Here is a 12,623-nt window from a genome sequence, read left to right on the forward strand (position 1 = left end):
GGAATGGAATGGAATGCAATGGAATCAACCCGAATGGAATGGAATGTAACGGAATGGAAGGTAATCAACCCGAATTGAATGGAATGGAATGGAATGGAGTGGAATGGAATGCAATGGAATGGAATGGAATGGAATGGAAAGGAATGGAATCAACACGAATGCAATGGAATGGAATGGAATCAACCCTAATGGAATGGAATGGATTGGAATGGAATGGAATGGAATAGAACGGAATCAAAAGGAATCAACCCGTATGGAATGGAATGGAATGGAATGGAATGGAATGGAATGGAATGGAATCAACCTGAATGGAATGGAATGGAATGGAATGGAATGGAATGGAATGGAATGGAATGGAAAGGAATAGAATGCAATGGAATTGAATCAACCCGAGTGGAATGGAATGGAATGGAATGGAATCGAATGGAATCAACCCGAATGGAATGGAATGCGATGGAATGGAATGGAATGGAATGGAATGGAATGGAATGGAACGGAATGGAATGGATTCAACCCAACTGAAATGGCATGGAATGGAATGGAATGGAATGGAATGGAAAGGAATAGAATGCAATGGAATTGAATCAACCCGAGTGGAATGGAATGGAATGGAATGGAATCGAATGGAATCAACCCGAATGGAATGGAATGCAATGGAATGGAATGGAATGGAATGGAATGGAATGGAATGGAATGGAACGGAATGGAATGGATTCAACCCAACTGAAATGGCATGGAATGGAATGGAATGGAATGAAAACGAAATGAATGGAACGGAATGCAATGGACTGGAATTGAATGGAATCAACCCGAATGGAATGGAATGGAATATCATGGAGTGGAATGGAATGGAATGGAATGGAATAGAGTGGAATGGAATCAACCCGAGTGGAGTTGAATGGAATGGAATGGAATGGAATGGAATGGAACGGAATGGAATGGAATCAACAAGAAGGGAATGGAATGGAATGGAATGGAATGAAATGGAATGGCACGAAATGGAATGGAATCCACCCTAATGCAATGGAATGGAATGGACTGGAATGGAATGGAATGGAATGGAATCATATGGAATGGAATGGAATCAACCCGAATGGAATGGAATGGAACGGAATGGAATCAACCCGAATGAAAAGGAATGGAATGCAATGGAATGGAATGGAATGGAATGGAATCAACACTAATGGAATGGAATGGAATGCAATGGAATGCAATGGAATGGAATGGAATCAACCTGCATGGAATGGAATCAAAAGGAATGGAAGGGAATTTCATGAAATGGAATCAACCCGAAAGGAATGGAATGGAATGGAATCGAATGTAATCAACCCGAATGGAATGGAATGGTATATCATGGAATGGAATGGTATGGAATGAAATGGAAAGGAATGGAATGCAATGTAAGTGAACGCAATGGAATGGAATGGAATGGAATGGAATGGAATGGAATGGAATGAAATGGAATGGAATGGAATCAACCGGAATGGAATGGATTGGAAAGGAATGGAATGGAATGGAACCGAATGGAATGGAATGGAATGGAATGGAATCAACCAGAATGGAATGGAGTGGAATGGAATGGAATGGAATGGAATCAAACCGACTGTAATGGACTGGAATGAAATGTAATGTAATGGTATGTTATGGAATGGAATCAACCCAAATGGAGTGGAATGGGATGTAATGGAATGGAATGGAATGGAATCAACCCGAATGGAATGGACTGGAAAGTAATGTAATGTAATCGAATGGAATGGAATGGAAGCCGCCCAAATGGAATGGAATGGAATGAAATGGAATTAAATGGAATGTAAAGGAATGGAATCAACCCGAATGGAATGGAAAGGAAGGGAATGGAATGGAATCAACTCGAATGGAATGGAACGGCATGGAATGGAATGGAATGGAATGCAATGGAATGGAATGGAACCAACCGGAATGGATTGGAATGGAATGGAAAGGGATGGAATCGAACGCACTAAACACTAATGGAATGGAATGAAATGGAATGGAATGGAATAAACCCTAAAGGAATGGACTGGAATGCAAGGGAATGGAATGGAATGGAACCAACTTTAATTGAATGGAATTGAATGGAATGGAATCGAAGGTATTGAAATGGAATCATCCCAAATGGAATGGAATGCAATGGAATAGAATGGAATCAACACGAACGGAATGGAATCTAATGGAATGGATTGGGATGGAATGAAATGGAGTCAACCCCAAAGGACTGGAACGGAGTGGAATGCAATGGAATGGAATGGAATGGAATCGAATGGAATCGAATGGAATCAAACCGAATGGAATGGAATGGAAAATCATGGAATGGAATGGAATGGAATGGAACGGAATGGAATGGAATGGAATGGAATGGAATGGAATGGAATGAAATGCAATCAACCTGAATGGAATGGAATGGAATGGAAACAATGGAATGGAATTGAATGTAATGGAATAGAATGGAATCAACCCGAGTGGAATGGAATGGAATGGAATTGAATCTAATGAAATCAACCCGAATGGAATGAAATGGAATGGAATGGAATGGAATGGAATGGAATGCAATGGAATCAACAAGACTGGAATGGAATGGAATGGAATGGAATGGAATCAACCCGAATGGAATGGAATGGAATGGATTATAATGGAATGGAATGGAATGGAATAGAATGGAATGAAATGGAATGAACACGAAATGAATGGAATGGAATGGAATGGAATGGAATGAACCCGAATGGAGTGGAATGGAGTATCATGGAGTGGAATGGAATGTAATGGAATGGAGTGGAATGGAATCAACCACAAGGGAATGGAATGGAATCGAATGGAATGGAATGGAATGGAATGGAATGGAATGAAATGGAATGAAATTAACCCTAATGGAATGGAATGGAATGGAATGGAATGGAATGGAATGGAATCCTATGGAATGGAATGTAATCAACCCGAATGGAATGGAATGGAATGGCATGGAATCAACCCGAATGGAACGGAATGGAATGGAATGGAATGGAATGGAAAGGAAAGGAATGGAATGGAATGGAATGGAATGGAATGGAATGGAATGGAATCAACCTGCATGGAATGGAATCTGATGGAATGGATGGGAATTTAATGAATTGGAATCAACCCGAAAGGAATGGAACGGAATTGAATCGAATGTAATCAACCCGAATGGAATGGAATGGTATATCATGGAATGGAATGGAATGGAAGGGAATGGAATGGAATGGAATGGATTCAATCCGAATGGAATGGAATGGAATGGAAGGGAGTGGAATGGAATGCAATCGAATGTAAAGGAGTCAACGCGAATGGAATGGAATGGAAGGGAATGGAATGGAATCAAACGTAATGGAATGGAATGGAATGGATTGGATTAGAATCGAATGGAATGGAATGGAATCCACCCGAATGGAATGCAATGGAATGGAATGGAATGGAATGGAATCAATCCGAATGGATTGGAATGGAAAGGAATGGAATGGAATGGACACGAATGGAATGCAATGGAAAGGAATGGAATGGAATGGAAAGGAATCAACCAGAATGGAATGGAATGGAATCGAATCGAATGGAATCGGCCCGAATGGAATGGAATGGAATGGTATGGAATGGAATGGAACGGAACGGAATGGGATCAACCGGAATGGAATGGAATGGAATGGAATGGGATGGAATCAAGTGGACTCAACAGGATTTGAGGGGAACGGAATGGAATGGAATGAAATCAACCCTAATGGAATGGAATTGAATGGAATGGAATGGAGGGGAATGGAATGGAATCATCCCAAAAGGAATGGAATGCAATGGAATGGAATGGAATGGAATGGAATCAACACGAATGGAATGGAATCTAATAGAATGAATTGGAATGGAATGAAATGGAATCAACCCGAAAGGAATGCAATGGAATAGAATGGAATGGAATGGAATGGAATGGAATGGAATGGAATGGAATGGAATGAAATGGATTGGAATGGAATGGAATGGAATGGAATGGAATGGAATGGAATGAAATTGAATGGAATGACATGGAATGGAATGGAATGGAATGGAATGGAATGGAATGAAATGAAATTGAATGGAATGACATGGAATTGAATGGAATGGAATGGAATGGAATGGAATGGAATGGAATCAAGAGGAATGGAATGGAATGGAAAGGAATGGAATGGAATGGAACCGAATGGAATTGAATGGAATGGAATGGAATCATCCCGAATGGAACGGAATGGAATGGATTAGAATTGAATGGAAAAGAGTCAACCCAAATCGTATGCAATGGCATGGAATGGAATGGAATGTAATCAACCCTAATGAAACGGAATGGAATGGAATGGAATGGAATCAACCAGAAGGGAATGGAATCTAAAGTAATGGAATGGAATGGAATGAAATCAACGGGAATTGAATGGAAGGGAATGGAATGGAGAGGAATGGAGTGGAATGGACTGGAAAGGAAGGAGTGGAATGGAATGGAATCAACACGAATGGAATGGAATGGAATGGAATGGAATGGAATGGAATGGAATAGAATGGAATGGAATGGAATGGACTGGAATGGAATCAACCCGAATGGAATTCAATGGAATGGAATGGAATGGAATGGAATGGAATGGAAATTAATCATCTCTTATGGAATGGAATGGAATGGAAAGAATGGAATGGAATAGAATGGAATCGAAAGGAATCAACCCTTTGGAATGGAATGGAATGGAATGGAATGGAATGGAATGGAATGGAATTTAATGGAATCAACCCGAATGGGAATGGAATGAAATGGAATGGAATGGAGCAGAACGGAATGGAATCAACGGGAATGGAATGGAATGCAATGGGATGGAATTGAATGGACTCAGCGCGAATTGAATGGAATGGAATGGAATGGTATGGAATTAACCCAAATGGAATGGAATGGAATGGAATGCAATGGAATGCAATGGAATGCAATGGAACGGAATGGAATCAACCCGAATGAAACGGAATGGAATGCAATGGAATGGATGGGAATTTAATGAAATGGAATCAACCCAAAAGGAATGGAATGGAATGGAATCGAATGTAATCAACAGAATGGATTGGAATGGTGTATCATGGAATGGAATGGAATGGAAAGAAATGGAAAGGAATGGAATGGAATAGGACGCAGTGGAATGGAATGGAATTGAATGGAATGGAATGGAATGGAATGGAATGAAATGGAATGGAATGGAATGGAATGAAATGGAATGGAAAGGAATGGAATGAAATGGAATGGAATGGAATCAACCGGAATGGAATGGATTGGAAAGGAATGGAATGGAATGGAAAGGAATGGAATAGAATGGAATGGAATCAACCAGAATGGAATGGAATGGAATGGAATGGAATGCAATGGAATCAAACCGACTGTAATGGACTGGAATGCAATGTAATGTAACGGTATGTTATGGAATGGAATAAACCCAAATGGAATGGAATGGGATGGAATGGAATGCAATGGAATGGAATCAACCCGAATGGAATGGACTGGAAAGTAATGGAATGGAATGGAATGGAATGGAATGGAAGCAGCCCAAATGGAAAGGAATGGAATGGAATGGAATTAAATGGAATGGAAAGGAATGGAATCAACCCGAATGCAATGGAAAGGAAGGGAATGGAATGGAATCAACTCGAATGGAATGGAATCAAATGGAATGAATTGGAATGGAATAAAATGGAATCAACCCGAAAGGAATGGAATGGAATAGAATGGAATGGAATGGAATGGAATGGAATGGAATGGAATGGAATGGAATGGAATGGAATGGAATGGAATGAAATGGATTGGAATGGAATGGAATGGAATGGAATGCAATGGAATGGAATGGAATGGAATCATCAGGAATGGAATGGAATGGAAAGGAATGGAATGGAATGGAACCGAATGGAATGGAATGGAATGGAATGGAATCAACCACAATGGAATGTAATGGAATGGAATGGAATGGAATCAAACCGACTGGAATGGACTCGATTGAAATGTAATGTAATGACATGGAATGGAATGGAAGCAACCCAAATGGAATGGAATGGGATGGAATGGAATGGAATGGAATGGAATGGAATCAACCCGAATGGAATGCACTGGAGAGTAATGGAATGGAATGGAATGGAATGGAATGGAATGAAATCAACCCAAAAGGAATGGAATGGAATGGAATGGAATTAAATGTAATGGAAAGGAATTGAATCAACCCGAATGGAATGGGAAGGAATGGAATGGAATGGAATGGAATGGAATGGAATGGAATGGAATCAACCCGAATGGAATGGAATGTAATGGAATGGAAGGTAATCAACACGAATTGGATGGCATGGAATGGAATGGATTGGAGTGGAATGGAATGCAATGGAATGGAATGGAACGGAAAGGAATGGAATCAACACGAATGGAATGGAATGGAATGAAATCAACCCTAATGGAATGGAATGGATTGGAATGGAAAGGAATGGAATAGAATGGAATCAAAAGGAATCAACCCGTATGGAATGGAATGGAATGGAATGGAATGGAATGGAATGGAATGGAATAGAATACAATGGAATTGAATCAAATCGAGTGGAATGGAATGGAATGGAATGGAATCGAATGAAATCAACCTGAATGGAATGGAATGCAATGGAATGGAATGGAATGGAATGGAATGGAATGGAATGGAATGGATTCAACCCAACTGAAATGGCATGGAATGGAATGGAATGGAATGAAAACGAAATGAATGGAATGGAATGCAATGGACTGGAATTGACAGGAATCAACCCGAATGGAATGGAATGGAATATCATGGAGTGGAATGGAATGGAATGGTATGGAATGGAATGGAATGGAATCAACCCGGGTGGAATTGAATGGAATGGAATGGAATGGAATGGAATCAACAAGAAAGGAATGGAATGGAATGCAATGGAATGGAATGGAATGGAATGGAATGGAATGGAATGGAATCACATAGAATCACATGGAATGGAATGGAATCAACCAGAATGAAACGGAATGGAATGCAATGAAATGGAATGGAATGGAATGGAATGGAATGGAATGGAATGGAATGGAATCAACACTAATGGAATGGAATGGAATGGAATGCAATGGAATGCAATGGAATGCAATGGAATGGAATGGAATCAACCTGCATGGAATGGAATCTAATGGAATGGATGGGAATTTAATGAAATGGAATCAACCCGAAAGGAATGGAATGGAATGGAATCGAATGTAATCACACCGAATGGAATGGAATGGTATATCATGGAATGGAATGGAATGGAATGGAATCAACCCGAAGGGAATGGAATCTAAAGTAATGGAATGGAATGGAATGAAATCAACGCGAATTGAATGGAATGGCATGGAATGTAGTGGAATGGAGTGGAATGGACTGGAAAGGAAGGGAATGGAATGGAATGTAATCAACACGAATGGAATGGAATGGAATGGAATGGAATGGAATAGAATGGAATGGAATGGAATGGAATGGACTGGAATGGAATCAACCCGAATGGAATAGAATGGAATGGAATGGAATGGAAATTAATCATCTCTTATGGAATGGAATGGAAAGGAAAGAATGGAATGGAACAGAATGGAATCGAACGGAATCAACCCCTTGGAATGGAATGGAATGGAATCGAATGGAATGGAATTTAATGGAATCAACTCGAATGGGAATGGAATGGAATGGAATGCAATGGAATGGAATGGAGCGTAACGGAATGGAATCAACCGGAATGGAATGGAATGGAATGGGATGGCATTGAATGGACTCAGCGCGAATGGAATGGAATGGAATGGAATGGTATGGAATTAACCCAAATTGAATGGAATGGAATGCAAGGGAATGGAATGCAATGGAATGCAATGGAAAGGAATGGAATCAACACGAATGAAACGGAATTGAATGCAATGGAATGGACTGTAATGGAATGGAATGGAATCAACACTAATGGAATGGAATGGAATGCAATGGAATGCAATGGAATGGAATGGAATCAACCTGCATGGAATGGAATCTAATGGAATGGATGGGAATTTAATGAAATGGAATCAACCCGAAAGGAATGGAATGGAATGGAATCGAATGTAATCAACCCGAATGGATAGGAATGGAATATCATGGAATGGAATGGAATGGAATGAAATGGAAAGGAATGGAATGGAATGGAACGGGACGCAGTGGAATGGAATGGAATGGAATGGAATGGAATGAAATGAAATGAAATGGAATGGAATGGAATGGAATGAATTGGAATGGAATGGAATCCACCGGAATGGAATGGATTGGAAAGGAATGGATTGGAATGGAAAGGAATGGAATGGAATGGAATGGAATCAACCAGAATGGAATGGAATGGAATGGAATGGAATGGAATGGAATGGAATGGAATCAAACCGACTGTAATGGACTGGAATGCAATGTAATCTAATGGTGTGTCATGGAATGGAAGCAATCCAAATGGAATGGAATGGGATGGAATGGAATGGAATGGAATGGAATCAAACCGAATGGAATGGAATGTAATGGAATGGAAGGTAATCAACACGAATTGAATGGAATGGACAGGAATGGAGTGGAATGGAATGCAATGAAATGGAATCCAATGGAACGGAACGGAATGAAATCAACCGGAATGGAATGGAATGGAATGGAATGGGATGGAATCAATTGGACTCAACACGAATTGAGGGGAAAGGAACGGAATGGAATGAAATCAACCCAAATGGAATGGAATTGAATGGAATGGAATAGAGGGGAATGGAATGGAATCATACCAAACGGAATGGAATGCAATGGAATGGAATGGAATGGAAAGGAATCAACCAGAATGGAATGGAATGCAAACGAATCGAATGGAATCAGCCCGAATGGCATGCAATGGAATGGAATGGAATGGAATCAACTGGAATGGAATGGAATGGAATGGAATGGGATGGAATCAAGTGGACTCAACACGAATTGAGGGGAACGGAATGGAATGGAATGAAATCAACTCGAATTGAATGGAATGGAATGGAATGGAATGGAATGGAATCATATGGAATGCAATGGAATCATATGGAATGGAATGGATTCATATGGAATGCAATGGAATCATATGGAATGGAGTGGAATCGACCCGAATGGAATGGAATGGAACGGAATGGAATCAACTCGAATGGAACGGAATGGAATGCAATGGAATGGAATGGAAAGGAATGGAATGGATTCAACACTTATGGAATGGAATGGAATGGAATGCAATACAATGGAGTGCAATGGAATGGAATGGAATCAACCTGCATGGAATGGAATCTAATGGAATGGATGGGAATTTAATGAAATGGAATCAACCCGAAAGGAATGGAATGGAATGGAATCGAATGTAATCAACCCGAATGGAATGGAATGGTATATCATGGAATGCAATGGAATTGAATGAAATGGAACTGAATGGAATGGAATGGAATGGAATGGAATGGACTCGAATGGAATCAACCAGAATGGAATGGAATGGAATGGAATGGAATGGAATCAACCCAAATGGAATGGAAAGGAAGGGAGTGGAATGGAATGAAATCGAATGGCATGGAGTCAAACCGAATGTAATGGAAAGGAATGGATCGAAAGGGAATCAACCCTAATGGAATGGATTGGAATGGAATGGAATCGAATCGAATCTAATCGACTCGAATCGAAACGAATTGAATCAACCCGAATGGAATGAAATGGAATGGAATGGAATGGAATGGAATATAATGGAATGGAATCAACCCGAATGGAATGGAATGGAATTGAATCGAATGGAATGAAATGGAATCGAATGGAATGGAATGGATTCCACCCGAATTGAATGGAATGGAATGGAATGGAATGGAATGGAATGGAATGGAATGGAATGAACGCGAATGGAATGGAATGGAATGGAATGAACCCGAATGGAATGGAATGGAATGGAATGGAATGGAATGGAATGGAATGGAATGGAATGAAATGGAATGGAATGGAAAGAACCCGAATGGAATGGAATGGAATGGAATGGAATGGAGTGAAATGGAATGGAATGGAATCACCCGAATGGAATGGAATGGAATGGAATTGAATGGAATGAAATGGATTGGAATGGAATGGAATAGAATGGAATGGAATGGAATGAAATGGAATGGAATGGAATGGAATGGAATGGAATGGAATGGAATGGAATGCAATGGAATCAACAGGAATGGAATGGAATGGAAAGGAATGGAATGGAATGGAACCGAATGGAATTGAATGGAATGGAATGGAATCAACCAGAATGGAATGTAATGGAATGGAATAGAAAGGAATCAACTCGAACGGAATGGAACAAAATGGAATGAATTGGAATGGAATGAAATGGAATCCACCCGAAAGGAGTGGAGTGGAATAAAATGGAATGGAATGGAATGGAATGGAATGGAATGGAATCGAATGGAATCAACTGGAATGGAATGGAATGGACTACCACGGAATGGAATGGAAAGGAATAGAATGGAATGGAATCAACCCGAGAGAAATTGAATGGAATGGAATGGAATGGAATGGAATGAAATCAACCCAACTAAAATGGTATGGAATGGAATGAAAACGAAATGAATGGAATGGAATGCAATGGAAAGGAATTGAATGGAATCTACCCGAATGGAATGGAATGGAATATCATGCAGTGGAATGGAATGAAATGGAATGGAATGGAATGGAATGGAATCAACCCGAGTGAAATTGAATGAACTGGAATGCAATGGAATCGAATGGAATGGAATAGAATGGAATGGAATCAACAAGAAGGGAATGGAATGCATGGGAATGGAATGGAATGGAATGGAATGGAATGAAAAGAAATGGAATGGAATCAACCCTAATGGAATGGAATGGAATGGAATGGAATGGAATGGAATGGAATGGAACGGAATCATATGGAAAGGAATGGAATGGAATGGAATGGAATGGAATGGAATGGAAAGGAATGGAATGGAATGGAATGGAATGGAATGGAATGGAATCAACCCGAATGGAATGGAATGGAACGGAATGGAATGCAATGGAATGGAATGGAATGCAATGGAATGGAATGGAATCAACCTGCATGGAATGGAATCTAATGGAATGGATGGGAATTTAATGAAATGGAATCAACCGGAAAGGAATGGAATGGAATGGAATCGGATATAATCAACCCGAATGGAATGGAACGTTATATAATGGAATGGAATGGAATGGAATGAAATGGAATGGAATGGAATGGAATGGAATGGAATGGAATGGAATGGACTCGAATGGAATCAACCAGAATGGAATGGAATGGAATGGAATGGAATGGAATGGAATCAAACCTGAATGGAATGGAAAGGAAAGGAGTGGAATGGAATGAAATCGAATGGTATGGAGTCAAACAGAATGTAATGGAAAGGAATGGATCGAAAGGGAGTCAACCCTAATGGAATGGACTGGAATGGAATCGAATCGAATCTAATCTAATCGAATCGAATCGAATGGAATCAACCCGAATGCAATGAAATGGAATGGAATGGAATGGAATGGAATATAATGGAATGGAATGAACCCGAATGCAATGCAATGGAAGGGAATCGAATGGAATGGAATGGAATCCACCCGAATTGAATGGAATGGAATGGAATGGAATGGAATGGAATGGAATGGAATGGAAAGGAATGAACGCGAATGGAATGGAATGGAATGGAATGGAATGGAATGGAATGGAATGAAATGGAGTGGAATGGAATCAACCCGAATGGAATGGAATGGAAGGAATGGAATCGAATGGAATGGAATGGAATGAATTGGAATGGAATGGAATGGAATGGAATGGAATGAAATGGAGTGGAATTGAATGGAATGGAATGGAATGGAATGGAATGGAATGGAATGGAATGGAATGGAATGGAATGAAATGGAATGGAATGGAATGGAATGGAATGGAATGAAATGGAATGGAATGCAATGGAATGGAATGGAATGAAATGGAATGGAATGGAATGGAATGAAATGGAATGGAATGGAATGGAATGGAATGGAATGGAATGGAATGGAATGGAATCAACACGAATGGAATGGAATGGAATGGAACCGAATGGAATTGACTGGAATGGAATGGAATCAACAAGAATGGAATGGAATGGAATGGAAGGGAATCAAACCGACTGGAATGGACTCGATTGAAATGTAATGTAATGGCATGGAATGGAATGGAATCAACCCAAATGGAATGGAATGGGATGGAATGGAATGGAATGGAATGGAATGGAATCAACCCGAATGGAATGGACTGGAAAGTAATGTAATGGAATGGAATGGGATGGAATGGAATGGAATGGAATCAACCCAAATGGAATGGAATGGAATGGAATGGAATTAAATGTAATGGAAAGGAATGGAAACAACACGAATGGAATGGAAAGGAATGGAATGGAATGCAATGGAATGGAATGGAATCAACCGGAATGGATTGGAATGGGATGGAATCGAATGCATTCAACGCTAAAGAAATGGAATGAAATGGAATGGAACGGAATCAACCCTAATGGAATGGAATGAAATGCAAGAGAATGGAATGGAATGGAACCAAACTTAAATGAA

This window comes from Pan paniscus, chromosome 19 (genome assembly GCF_029289425.2).
Source record: "Pan paniscus chromosome 19, NHGRI_mPanPan1-v2.0_pri, whole genome shotgun sequence".
Lineage (NCBI taxonomy): Eukaryota > Metazoa > Chordata > Mammalia > Primates > Hominidae > Pan > Pan paniscus.